This window comes from Heptranchias perlo, chromosome 1, assembly GCF_035084215.1.
Source record: "Heptranchias perlo isolate sHepPer1 chromosome 1, sHepPer1.hap1, whole genome shotgun sequence".
Lineage (NCBI taxonomy): Eukaryota > Metazoa > Chordata > Chondrichthyes > Hexanchiformes > Hexanchidae > Heptranchias > Heptranchias perlo.
Window position 1 is genome coordinate 84790732 of NC_090325.1, and position 13867 is coordinate 84804598.

At 45.4% G+C, this 13867-nt stretch overlaps 1 long non-coding RNA gene across 2 annotated transcripts in view; it reads left to right on the plus strand.

Moving 5' to 3' along the window:
* LOC137323806 (uncharacterized) overlaps window positions 1-13867 on the plus strand; it is a 61884-nt gene that overhangs the window by 35932 nt on the left and 12085 nt on the right. The window contains exons 3-4 of one of the 2 annotated variants that reach the window (XR_010963448.1): window positions 4339-4405; window positions 6618-6692. This is a non-coding gene — a long non-coding RNA (uncharacterized lncRNA). The remainder of the gene's footprint in view (window positions 1-4338; window positions 4406-6617; window positions 6693-13867) is intronic. The other variant, XR_010963449.1, reaches the window with a different exon arrangement.

Below are 13867 nucleotides of genomic sequence, written 5' to 3' on the forward strand. Positions count from 1 at the left end.
ATTATCCAAGGGATTTAGGATATATATGTTTTCCTCTATCCAGAACAAACAAATCTGCTCCATGTACCTGCATGGAAATTTCCACATCATTTGTTCTCCTTAACTAGCGAACTAGTTCTCCTTAACCAACGCAAACTAGCCATGCCTCTAGCCAAACTGTTCCAGTACAGCTACAACACTGGTATCGACCCGACAAAGTGGAAAATTGCCCACAAAAAGCAGGACAAATCCAATCTGACCAATTACCACCCCATCAATCTACTCTCAATCATCAGCGAAGTGATAGAAGGTGTTGTCAACAGTGCTATCAAGCGGCACTTACTCACCAATAACCTGCTCACCGACGCTCAGTTTGGGTTCCACCAAGGACCTCTCTGCTCCAGGCCTCGTTACAACTTTGTTCCAAACATGGACTAAAAGAACTGAATTCCAGAGGTGAGGTAAGAGTGACTGCCCTTGACATCAAGGCAGCATTTGACCGAGTGTGGCACCAAGGAGCCCTAGTAAAATTGAAGTCAATGGGAATCAAGGGGAAAACTCTCCAGTGGCTGGAGTCATACCAAGCACAAAGGAAGATGGTAGTGGTTGTTGGAGGCCAATCGTCTCAGCCCTAGGACAGCTGCAGGAGTTCCTAGGTCCAACCTTCTTCAGCTGCTTCAGCACCTTCCCTCCAGCATAAGGTCAGAAGTGGGGATGTTCGCTGATGATTGCACAGTGTTTAGTTCCATTCGCAACCCCTCAGATAATGAAGCAGTACGTGCCCACATGCAGCAAGATCTGGACAACATCAAGGCTTGGGCCGCTAAGTGGCAAGTAACATTTGCGCCAGACAAGTGCCAGGCAATGACCATCTCCAACAAGAGTCTAACCATCTCCTCTTGACATTCAACAGCATTACCATCACTGAATCCCCCACCATCAACATCCTGGGTGTCACCATTGACCAGCCACACAAATATTGTGGGTACAAGAGCAGGTCAGAGGCTGGGTATTCTGCGGCGAGTGACTCACCTCCAGACTTCCCAAAGCCTTTCCACCATCTACAAGTCACAAGTCAGGAGTGTGATGGAATACTCTCCATTTGCCTGGATGACTGCAGCTCCAACAACACTCAAGAAGCTCGACAACATCCAAGACAAAGCAGCCTGCTTGATTGCCACCCCATCCACCACCTTAAACATTCACTCCCTCCACCACTGGCGCACCGTGGCTGCAGTGTGTATCATCTACAAGATGCATTGCAGCAACTCGCTAAGGCTTCTTCGACAGCATCTCCCAAATCCACAACCTCTACCACCTAGAAGGACAAGGGCAGCAGGCAAATGGTTACGCCACCACCTGCACATTCCCTTCCAAGTATCCCGACTTGGAAATATATTGCGGGTTCCTTCATCATCGCTGGGTCAAAATCCTGGAACTCCCTACCTAACAGCACTGTGGGAGAACTTTCACCACAGGGACTGCAGTGGTTCAAGAATGCGCACATCACCACCTTCTCAAGGGCCATTAGGGATGGGCAATAAATGCTGGCCTTGCCAGTGACGCCCACATCCCATGAATGAAATGAATGACTAAAATTCCGCCCTCCTTATTTGTAGAATTATAAGCAGAATGTAATGGCATTCTCACTTATCCGTGTTTCACTTTAACAGATTTCTAAATCAAAACAATGTCAGTCTTCGGGTTTGGCCATTACCATTAGCCTTTTTAAAAGCAAATTTAACGCATTAATTCTTCAGAAGATGCACTGCTTTGCTAGTCATATAAAGACTGAATTAAAATGGTGTGGTATAAACTCAATAAAATGGAATGAGATGATGGAAATAAAATATTTTCAAATTAGCTGAATAATTAGCATTCTGTTCTGTTATATTTACTATAAATATATTGTAATATCTCACAAATCTATAATTGAACATTCATTTAGTTTATATACTAAAATTTTGAATAAGACAGACAAGAGAAAAAAATATTTTTGTTTACTATCAAAGACAACATATGTAAATAGAATACAATTATAAAATAACATAAGCAAATGAGATCAAAGAATGGGCCTGAGAGAAAGAGAGATTCAGGAATTTTTTTTTGTATATAATCCCAATAATTATATTGTATTCTTCAGGCCATGAAACCTTTTTGGCAAACAAAAATAAACAAAATTATTAAGATATTAAACTTATTCTTAACTGTTTTTTTTGTAATGCATTAAAGTCTTCAGATCAACATTTTTTGAACTGATTAGATTACAGAATTTTTAAAAATTCATCATCAGTAAGTGGGCGTTGCTGGCAAGGCCAGCATTTATTGCCCATCCCTAGTTGCCCTGAGAAGTTGGTGGTGGGCCTACTTCTTGAACCCCTGTTTGCAGTTAAATAAAACTGAGTGGCTTGCTAGGGCACTTAAGAATCAACCCTGTTGGTACAGGACAGGCATCACATATAGGTCAGACCAGGTAAAGACAGCCGGTTTCCTTCCCTAAAGGATATCAGTGAACCAGTGGGTTTTTATGACAATCTGACAGCTTCATACTCACTTTAACTGATACCAGCTTTTTGAATTCTCAAACTGCTATGGTAAGATTTGAACTCACATTCTCTGAAATTTTCGTCCAGGATTACCAGTCCAATAACATAAACACTACACTACCGTGCCTGTACCTAATTGATCTTCAGCCAGGACTATTTTACTAAATAGATAACAAGCACAATTGCCAACATTTAGTTTTGCATATGATCACAAATAAAATTACTGGTTACAAATATGGTTGTTGAGTCATATCTGAGTCAAGAAAAAAATCTTTGTGTTGTCATGACACCCTATGATAAAATAGTAATTATGTGTCCACTTCCAAAAGGTCAAATCATTAAACTTAGATACATCTATTTCTATATTTTTCAAGGCTTTTATTAATTTGAACATATTCTTCCCTTATTACTTACTCGTAATAAATAATTGTAAACAATTTTACAACACCAAGTTATAGTCCAGCAATTTTATTTTAAATTCACAAGCTTTCGGAGGCTACCTCCTTCCTCAGGTGAACGATGTGGAAAAACATCAAATTGTAAAATTGTTTACAATTGTCAACCCCAGTCCATCACCGGCATCGCCACATCATGACTACCATCGACGTAATAAATAATGACAACGCTGCAAAATGAAAAATGGTTTAAATCGTTTTGTTTTCAATGCAGCCAACATACTATTCCTATTTAATACAATTAATAATGAATATAGTTTCCAAGGCTGTGTTTAAACTCTGTCGCGGATCATTTTTTTTTTTGTTAAGTGCAACAGAATGTTATTACTTTCATGTGACTGAATCTTTTTTCAACCCAATATAAATAAATATAAGACTGAAGTGTTTCAATTCTCAGATAGCTGACAGACGTTCAGCGAGTCGAATTACAAGTGATAACCTCAGAAATAAAGGTTCTGAAAGGCACGAAACTTACCCATCAGAACTTCTATCAGTAGGTCCCTGTGCAAGCCAGACATTTTCCACAAAGAAAAAACAGCAGGCAATGACTGAACTAAAAGTATATTTTGGAGAATGCAGTAACTGTCAGGAGGAGGAGGGGGGGGGGGGGGCGATGCCAGGCGGGGAGCAGTGCTGGTATGCGAGCGCTTCAATTATTCATCCGTTAGAGCCACCTGAGCCACGCGCCCGCCGCACGGAGGAGGGGCCCGTCTCGCGAGACCCGCGCACCTGGCGGGAGCTGCACGCTTGCACGCTGCTCCTCACTGGGGAGCAAACGCTCCGGGGCTGCTGCTTTCTTAACTTGAGGCGAAGCAAGGAGCAAAAATAAAGATAAACACCTAAATTGATATTCACTTTTACATGAACCGACTTTAGATGCATTTATTCATTCCGGTAGCCCACGTTTTCTGCTTTTATATGTCAGGTGTCACTCACGCGTTACAGTTGCTCTGAATTATTGCGCCTCAAACTGTGGGCGGAATTCAGTATGAGCAAATTTGAAGGTAGGTTTTGGGAGTGTACACGTAGGGTAACGCTAGAGGTTGAGGAACTGTCATAAATGCTTAATTACCTGATTTTTATTTAAGCTCAAATTTTAACTGCAGAAAATACATTTTAATAGAAGGAAAATAATGCCCCTGACCTCAATGCCCAAATTCCTGATGTGTGCTCCAGGTACAAAACGTTCTGTTCCAAGAGCACAGATTTGTAAAATCTATTCTCAGGTTTACAATTTGACACAAATAGTGAACAGAGAAAATCTTGTCCCTCAGTTGTTTCAAGCTGACATTCCAGGTAAAAATTGAACTGGGACACCAGAGGCATGATTTAACAGATTTTTTGTTTTTAACCACCAGGGGCCGGGATTCCTGGGCGTTCCACTTCTTGCCACACGAGAGGAGGTGAGAAGGCCCTGCTCAGCAAGTAAGTACCTTTGTAGCACATCTTGTGGACCCTGACCACCCCCCCCCCCCGCAATGAGTTCCATCCCCGACCCCCGATGATCCCCAACTCCCATGACCAGTCCCTGATGACCCATGACCCCCGAACCCCCATGACTCCCGACCCTGATGACCTGGATCCCTCCATGAATCCCGACCCCCCCCCCATGACTCCGATGACTCCCAATCCTCCACGACCCCAGACCCTGACCCCCCGATAACTCCCGACCCGCCGTGACCTCCGACCCTGACCCCCGATGACCTCGATGACTCCTGACCCCGAATCCCCGTGACTCCCAACCCTGACCACCGATGACCCCCTACCCCCCCATGACTCCCGACCCCCATGAGCCCCGACCCCCATGACACCCGATGACTCCCAATCCTCCATGACCCCAGACCCTGACCCCCCATGACTCCCGACCACCCTGTTACCTCCAACCATAACCCCCGATGACTTCTGACCCCGATCTCCCCATGACTCCCAACCCCCCCATGTCTCCTGATCCCCGACCCCCCATGACTCCCGACCTTCCCATGACCCCGATGATTCATGACTCCCCCAAACGCCCATGACTCCCAAACCCCCATGACCTCCGATGATGGGTATGGTAGCATAGCGGTTATGTTACTGGACCAGTAATCCAAGAGGCCTGGACTAATAATCTGGAGTCATGAGTTCAAATTCCGCCACGGCAGCTGGGGAATTTAAATTCAATTAATTAAATAAAATCTGGAATTAAAAAAACTAGTATCAGTAATGGTGGCCATGAACCTACCGGATTGTCGTAAAAACCCATCTGGTTCAATAATGTTCTTTAGGGAAGGAAACCTGCCGTTCTTACCCGGTCTGGCCTATATGTGACTCCAGACCCACAGCAATGTGGTTGATTCTTAATCGCCCTCTGAAATGGCCTAGCAAGCCACTCAATTGTACAATCTCGCTACAAAAAGTCATAATAAGAATAAAACCGGATGGACCTCCCAGCATCGGACCACTAGGCACCGGACACGACAACGGCAAACCAAGCCCAGTCAACCCTGCAAAGTCCTCCTCACTAACACCTGGGGACTTGTGCCAAAATTGGGAGAGCTGTCCCACAGACCAGTCAAGCAACAGCCTGACAAAGCCATACTCACAGAATCATACCTTTCAGCCAACGTCACCATCCCTGGGTATGAACTGTCCCACTGGCAGGACAGACGACCAGAGGTGGCGGTACAATGATATACAGTCAGGAGGAAGTGGCCCTGGGAGTCCTCAACATTGACTCCAGACCCCATGAAATCTCATGGCATCAGGTCAAACATGGGCAAGGAAACCTCCTGCTGATTACCACCTACCGTCCCTCCTCAAAGAAACAAAGAAATGGCAGAACAATTAAACACATACTTTGGTTCTGTCTTCACAAAGGAGGACATAAATAACCCCCCGGAAATGTTAGGGAACCAAGGGTCGAGTGAGAGGGAGGAACTGAAGGAAATCAGTATTAGTAAAAAAATAGTGCTAGGGAAATTAATGGGACTAAAAGCTGACAAATCCCCAAGGCCTTATAATCTACATCCCAGAGTACTAAAGGAAGTGGTCCTGGAAATAGTGGATGCATTGGTGGTCATCTTCCAAAATTCTATAGACTCTGGAACAGTTCGTACAGATTGGAGGGTGGCAAATGTAACCCCACTATTGAAAAAAGGAGGGAGAGAAAAAAACAGGGAATTACAGACCGGTTACCCTAACATCAATAGTGGGGAAAATGCTAGAGTCTATTATAAAGGATGTGATAACAGAACACTTGGAAGGCATTAATGGGTTTGGACAAAGTCAGCATGGGTTTATGAAAGGGAAATCATGCTTAACAAGTCTACTGGAGTTTTTTGAGGATGTAACTAGTAGAATAGATAGGGGAGAACCAGTGGATGTGGTGTACTTGGATTTTCAGAAGGCTTTTGATAAGGTTCCACACAAGAGGTTAGTGTCCAAAATTAAAGCACATGGGATTGGGGGGAATATAATGGTATGGATTGAGAATTGGTTGACAGACAGGAAACAGAGAGTAGGAATAAACGGATCTTTTTCCAGGTGGCAGGCAGTGACGAGTGGGCTACCGCAGGGATCAGTGCTTGGGCCCCAGCTAGTCACAATATATATCAACGATTTGGATGAGGGAACTAAATGTAACTTTTCCAATTTGCAGATGACACAAAGTTGGGGTGGAATGTGAGCTGTGAGGAGGATGCAAAGAGGCTCCAATATGATTTAGACAAGTTGGGTGAGTGGACAAGAACATGGCCGATGCAGTATAACGTGGATAAATGTGAGGTTATCCACTTTGGTTGTAAAAACAGAAAGACAGGTTATTACCTCAATGGTAGTTGAGGTAATAACCAAAAAGGGAGGTGCAACGAGACCTGGGTGTCCTTGTACACCAGTCGCTGAAAGCGAGCATTCAGGTGCAGCAAGTAGTTAGGAAGGCGAATGGTATGTTGGCATTCATTGCAAGAGGATTTGAGTACAGGAACAGGGATGTCTTACTGCAGTTGTACAGGGCCTTGGTGAGACCACATCTGGAGTATTGTGTGCAATTTTGGTCTCCTTATCTGAGGAGGGATGTCCTAGCCCTGGAGGGAGTGCAATGAAGGTTTACCAGACTGATTCCTGGGATGGCAGGACTGACGTATGAGGAGAGATTGGGTCGACGAGGCCTATATTCACTAGAACTTAGAAGAACGAGAGGTGATCTCATCGCAATATATAAAATTCAATGACCAGGGGGTCACAGTCTCAGGATACGGAGTATGCCATTTAGAACCGAGATGAGGAGAAATTTCTTCACTCAGAGGGTAGTGAACCTGTGGAATTCTCTACCACAGAAGGCAATGGAGGCCAAATATATTCAAGAAGGAGATAGATATATTTCTTATTGCTAAAGTGATCAAGGAATATGGGGAAAAAGCGGGAACAAGTACTGAATTAGACGATCAGCCATGATCATTTTGAATGGTGGAGCAGGCCCGAAGGGCTGAATGGCCTACTCTTGCTCCTATTTTCTATGATTCTATGATTCCCAGCTGATGAATCAGTCCTCCTTCATGTTGAGCACCACTTGGCGGAAGCACTGAGAGTAGCAAGGGCACAGAATGTACTCTGGGTAGGGGACTTCAATGTCCATCGCCAAGAGTGGCTCGATCGCACCATTACTGATCGAGCTGGCTGAATCCTGAAGGACATAGCTGCCACACTGGGCCTGCGGCAGGTGGTGAGCGAACCAACATCAGGGAGAAACCTACTTGACCTCGTCCTCACCAATCTACCTGTTGCAGATGCATCTGTCCATGGTAGTATTGGTAGGAGTGACCACCGCACAGTCCTCGTGGAGACGAAGTCCTGCCTTCACACTGAGGACACCATCCAACATGTGTGGCACTATCACCGTGCGAAATGGGATAGATTCAGAACAGATCTAGCAGCTCAAAACTGGGCATCTATGAGGCGCTGTGGGCCATCAGCAGCAGCAGAATTGTGTTCCAGCACAATCTGTAACCTCATGGTCTGGCATATTCCTCACTCTACCATTACCAACAAGCCAGGGGATCAAACCTGGTTCAATGAGGAGTGTAGAAGAGCATGCCAGGAGCAGCACCAAGCGTACCTAAAAATGAAGTGCCAAACTGGTGAAGCTACAACACAGGACTACATGCATGCTAAACAGTGGAAGCAACATGCTATAGACAGAGCTAAGCGATTCCACAACCAATGGATCAGATCGAAGCTCTGCAGTCCTGCCACTTGTGAATGGTGATGGACAATGAAACAACTAACGGGAGGAGGAGGCTCTGTAAACATCCCCATCCTCAATGATGGCGGAGTCCTGCACGTGAGTGCAAAAGACAAGGCTGAAGCATTTGCAACCATCTTCAGCCAAAAGTGCCGAGTGGATGATCCATCTCGGCCTCCTCCCGATATCCCCAGCATCATAGAATCCATTCTTCAGCCAATTCAATTCACTCCACGTGATATCAAGAAACGGCTGAGTGCACTGGATACAGCAAAGGCTATGGGCCCCAAACAACATCCCGGCTGTAGTGCTGAAGACTCGTGCTCCAGAACTAGCCGTGCCTCTACCCAAACTGCTCCAGTGCAGCTACAACACTGGCATCTACCCGACAATGTGGAAAATTGCCCAGGTATGTCCTGTCCACAAAAAGCAGGACAAATCCAATCAGGCCAATTACCGCCCCACCAGTCTACTCTCAATCATCAGCAAAGTGATGGAAGGTGTCGTCGACAGCGCTATCAAGCGGCACTTACTCACCAATGACCTGCTCACCGATGCTCAGTTTGGGTTCCACCAGGTCCACTCGGCTCCAGACCTCGTTACAGCCTTGGTCCAAACATGGACAAAAGAGCTGAATTCCAAAGGTGAGGTGAGAGTGACTGCCCTTGACATCAAGGCAACATTTGACCGAGTGTGGTACCAAGGAGCCCGAGTAAAATTGAAGTCAGTGGGAATCGGGGGGAAAACTCTCCAGTGGCTGGAGTCATACCGAGCACAAAGGAAGATGGTAGTGGTTGTTGAAGGCCGTTCATCTCAGCCCCAGGACATTGCTGCAGGAGTTCCTCAGGGCAGTGTCCTAGACCCAACCATCTTCAGCTGCTTCATCAATGACCTACCCTCCATCATAAGGTCAGAAATGGGGATGTTCACTGATGATTGCACAATGTTCAGTTCCATTCGCAACCCCTCAGATAATGAAGCAGACCGTGCCCGCATGCAGCAAGACCTGGACAACATCCAGGCTTGGGCTGATAAGTGGCAAGTAACATTCGCGCCAGACAAGTGCCAGACAATGACCATCTCCAACAAGAGTGAATCTAACCACCTCCCCTTGACATTCAATGGCATTACCATCGCCAAATCCCCCGCCATCAACATCCTGGGGGTCTCCATTGACCAGAAACTTAACTGGACCAGCCACATAAATACTGTGGCTACAAGAGCTGTTCAGAGGCTGGGTATTCTGCGGCGAGTGTCTCACCTCCTGACTCCCCAAAGCCTTTCCACCATCTACAAGGCACAAGTCAGGAGTGTGATGGAATACTCTTGACTTGCCTGGATGAGTGCAGCTCCAACAACATTCAAGAAGCTTGACATCATCCAGGACAAAGCAGCCCGCTTGATTAGCACCCCATCCACCACCCTAAACATTCACTCTCTCCACCACCGGCGCACTGTGGCTGCAGTGTGTACCATCCACAGGATGCACTGCAGCAACTCGCCAAGGCTTCTTCGACAGCACCTCCCAAACCCGCGACCTCTACCACCTAGAAGGACAAGGGCAGCAGGCACATGGGAACAACACCATCCACACGTTCCCCTCCAAGTCACACACCATCCCGACTTGGAAACATATCGCCGTTCCTTCATCGTCGTTGTGTCAAAATCCTGGAACTCCCTACCTAACAGCACTGTGGGAGAACCTTCACCACATGGACTGCAGCGGTTCAAGAAGACGGCTCACCACCACCTTCTCAAGGGCAATTAGGGATGGGCAATAAATGCTGGCCTTGCCAGCTACGCCCACATCCCATGAACGAATAAAAAAAAATGACTCCTGATGACTCCCAACCCCCTGTGATCCCAGATTTCTCCCCTGATGACTCCTGACCCCTCCCCAATGATTCCCAACCCGCTGATGTTTCCTGACCCCCTCCCTCGGTGTCCCCTGACCCCAACCCCTCCCCCCTATCTAAGTAAAATTTCAGGACAAAGTTGAAATAAAGTGCAACCAATTGGGGATATTTAACCTTTGGGGTTAAATTTTATCCATTACCATTCCTGGCTTCATGCAGTGGCTGCACTATCAACAATTCACGTGCAGAGGTCAGCATGCCTGATTTGCAGCCCACACAATTTTCTATTCATTGAAAATTAATGTATTTGAAGTGAAGGAACATAATTGTTTCAGCAGAGATAGCTGCAGATTACTTTAGTAGCCCATGTCCCACTATATTTTCCATGTAATACGTTTATACTCAGGGCCATCTTTGAGTTCTCAGCCTATTGGAAGCTGTTGGTCAGCTTTTGCATAGTTTTCCAGGTTAACATGTATGATTAATGCTTGCACTTCACACTTTTTTACAGTACGCTCAGTTCAATATATATGTCTAGATTTCTGATTCTGGTTGTTACACTTCAAATAAAACAAAATATTCTACAGGGTCTTGATCTTCTAAATTAGATGTACATTTATAGAATTTAAGAAATCAAGCCAAGTGCCACTCCTACTCTTGAAATCAGCTTCGAAATGATTGTTCACTTTTTATCATAAAAGAGCAAGAAAAATAGGGTGGTAATAGTCGGGGACTTTAACTTTCCCAACATTGACTGGGACAGCCATAGCATTAGGGGCTTGGATGGAGAGAAATTTGTTGAGTGTATTCAGGAGGAATTTCTCATTCAGTATGTGGATGGCCCGACTAGAGAGGGGGCAAAACTTGACCTCCTCTTGGGAAATAAGGAAGGGCAGGTGACAGAAGTGTTAGTGAGGGATCACTTTGGGACCAGTGATCATAATTCCATTAGTTTTAAGATAGCTATGGAGAATGATAGGTCTGGCCCAAAAGTTAAAATTCTAAATTGGGGAAAGGCCAATTTTGATGGTATTAGACAGGAACTTTCAGAAGTTGATTGGGAGAGTCTGTTGGCAGGCAAAGGGACGTCTGGTAAGTGGGAGTCCTTCAAAAGTGTGTTAACCAGGGTTCAGGGTAAGCACATTCCTTATAAAGTGAAGGGCAAGGCTGGTAGAAGTAGGGAACCTTGGATGACTCGGGAGATTGAGGCCCTAGTCAGAAAGAAGAAGGAGGCATATGACATGCATAGGCAGCTGGGATCAAGTGGATCCCTTGAAGAGTATAGAGATTGCCGGAGTAGAGTTAAGAGAGAAATCAGGAGGGCAAAAAGGGGACATGAGATTGCTTTGGCAGATAAGGCAAAGGAGAATCCAAAGAGCTTCTGCAAATACATAAAGGGCAAAAGAGTAACTAGGGAGAAAGTAGGCCCTCTGAAGGATCAACAAGGTCATCTATGTGCGGAACCACAAGAGATGGGTGAGATCCTGAATGAATATTTCGCATCGGTATTTACAGTTGAGAAAGGCATGGATGTTAGGGAACTTGGGGAAATAAATAGTGATGTCTTGAGGAGTGTACATATTACAGAGAGGGAGGTGCTGGAAGTCTTAACGCGCAACAAGGTAGATAAATCTCCGGGACCTGATGAAATGTATCCCAGGACGTTATGGGAGGTTAGGGAGGAAATTGCGGGTCCCCTAGCAGAGATATTTGAATCACACCATTGCAAGATAACTGCCTGCTTTATTTCTAGTGTTGCAGCACCATGTATCCCATACTGCTGAATCACACCTCAAACAAGAGTGGTGGACATTGTATCGTTGGTTTGCTCCCTCTGATGGACAAATATGAAATTACATATAATTCCTGTTTGTATCATGCAGGCTTAAACACAGATATTTGAGAATGGTGAGTCATTTCTGTCTGATGTTTGTAAGGGTCTTAGTGAAATGAGTTTCGACAAAAGTTGATCAAGCTCTTTATAGATATGTGTCCAATTCACAATACTGATCTAAATTCAGCATGAAGCTGACAATCTCACAGAGAGTCTACAAGGCTAATACCAAAAATGGCCGAGTGGTGCTTACCTTGATAAGCGCGACATTCTCGCATACAACAAGATTTTTAATATACTAATGGATCCCGATGGCGCTGCTCACAGTGGAGTACCCTTTCCGATTGGGCCTCCAATCGGGCATTAGTCAGGCAGTGAGAACATAAGAAATAGGAGAAGGATTAGATCATACGGCCCCTCGAGCCTGCTCTGCCATTCAATAAGATCATGGCTGATCTTCGACCTCAACTCCACTTTCCCGCCCGATCCCCATAACCCTTGATTCCCCTAGAGTCCAAAAATCTATCTATCTCAGCCTTGAATATAACTCAGCATCCACAGCCCTCTGGGGTGGAGAATTCCAAAGACTCAACCCTCTGAGTGAAGAAATTCCTCCTCATCTGGCTGTGAAGTATGCTGCAGTGATTGGAGGAGAGTGCTGGTCATTGACGGAGGGAAGGGTTGTGAGTGCTGGGATTACAGATAGTGTAGGGATAAGCAAAGAGTAATGAGAGATATGAGTTAGGAGGCTAACCTTAGCTAGCCTTGAGAGATCATTGAACTTTTTTCTGAGAGTGATGCTTCTGGTGCTCACCAGTTCTTCCACCTCTGCCCACTCATGACGGGCAGCTTGCCTTGATATATTCCTGCCGCCTGGTGTTCATCCTCCTGTTGACTTCCTCCACCAATGCCTCCAATGCAGCATCCTAAAAATGGAGGGCCCTTGCAGCTTCTCCCGTGATCAACAATCTTCAGTGACAGTTGCCTGCAGCCAAAGTGCATTTCCCCTTTAAGAGGTGCAGGCTTTAAAATGGCATCAGCAACATGCAAAATTGATGGCCCCAATTAGGCGAGCTGCCAATCAACAGCAAAGTAGCGCAGGCAGCCCACCCATTCCATTTAAATTAGTCAATGGGACCAAAGACGAGCTCAAACCAATTTCTACCCTCGTATGCCCATACTTAGGGCCAAAAAAACAGAATTGGTTAAAATGGCAGAGGATATCAGAAATCATGGCTGTAGGTGGGTAGGGACTGGACAAGGTGAGGGGCAGGGGAATAAAGTCAAAATGAGATGAAATAAGCTCAGCAGGACAGGAGCAGGCTGAAACAATAGATCTACCCTTCCTCCCCCACAACCCCCCGCCCCCACCCCGCTGCCTGGCTCTGTACTTGCCTTAAAAACTGTTAAATCATTAACTTCTTCCAGTTCTGACAAAAGGGCATGGTTAACTCTTTCTTTTTCCAAAGATGCTACCGGACCTACTGAGTATTTTCTGCATTTTCTGTTTTTATCTCAGATTTCCAGCATCCGCAGTATTTTGCTTTTGATCTACTAGGATAAACCTGTTTGTGTATCTTGGGGAGGAGGTAAAAGCGGGCTGTGCAGGATTGGGGATCTATCAGGCTGGAAGCTATGGATGGAAGATCTCCAGAGGAAATGAGGTCTATGGGCTTGGTGTTCAGTCTGGTCTGGGGAAGCTAGGCGGAGTTGTCAGAGAGTTGTTTTCTGTTTTTGTTTCACATTTCCGGCACCTGCAATTTTTTTTACTTTTTGTTCACTAAGGTATTCAGACCAGGTCTTACTTCTGAGAATCTCTGACGATTCAGTCTACTTGTTGCTCCCATTTTTTTGGTGGATAAATTCCTAAATCCACCAATAGAATATTGATAACAGAACTTTCCAAAGCTCCACGACCAAAAAAAATCATCCAGAAAAAACAGTGAAGCCAGAATAGGAACTGTTGGTATTATGGACAA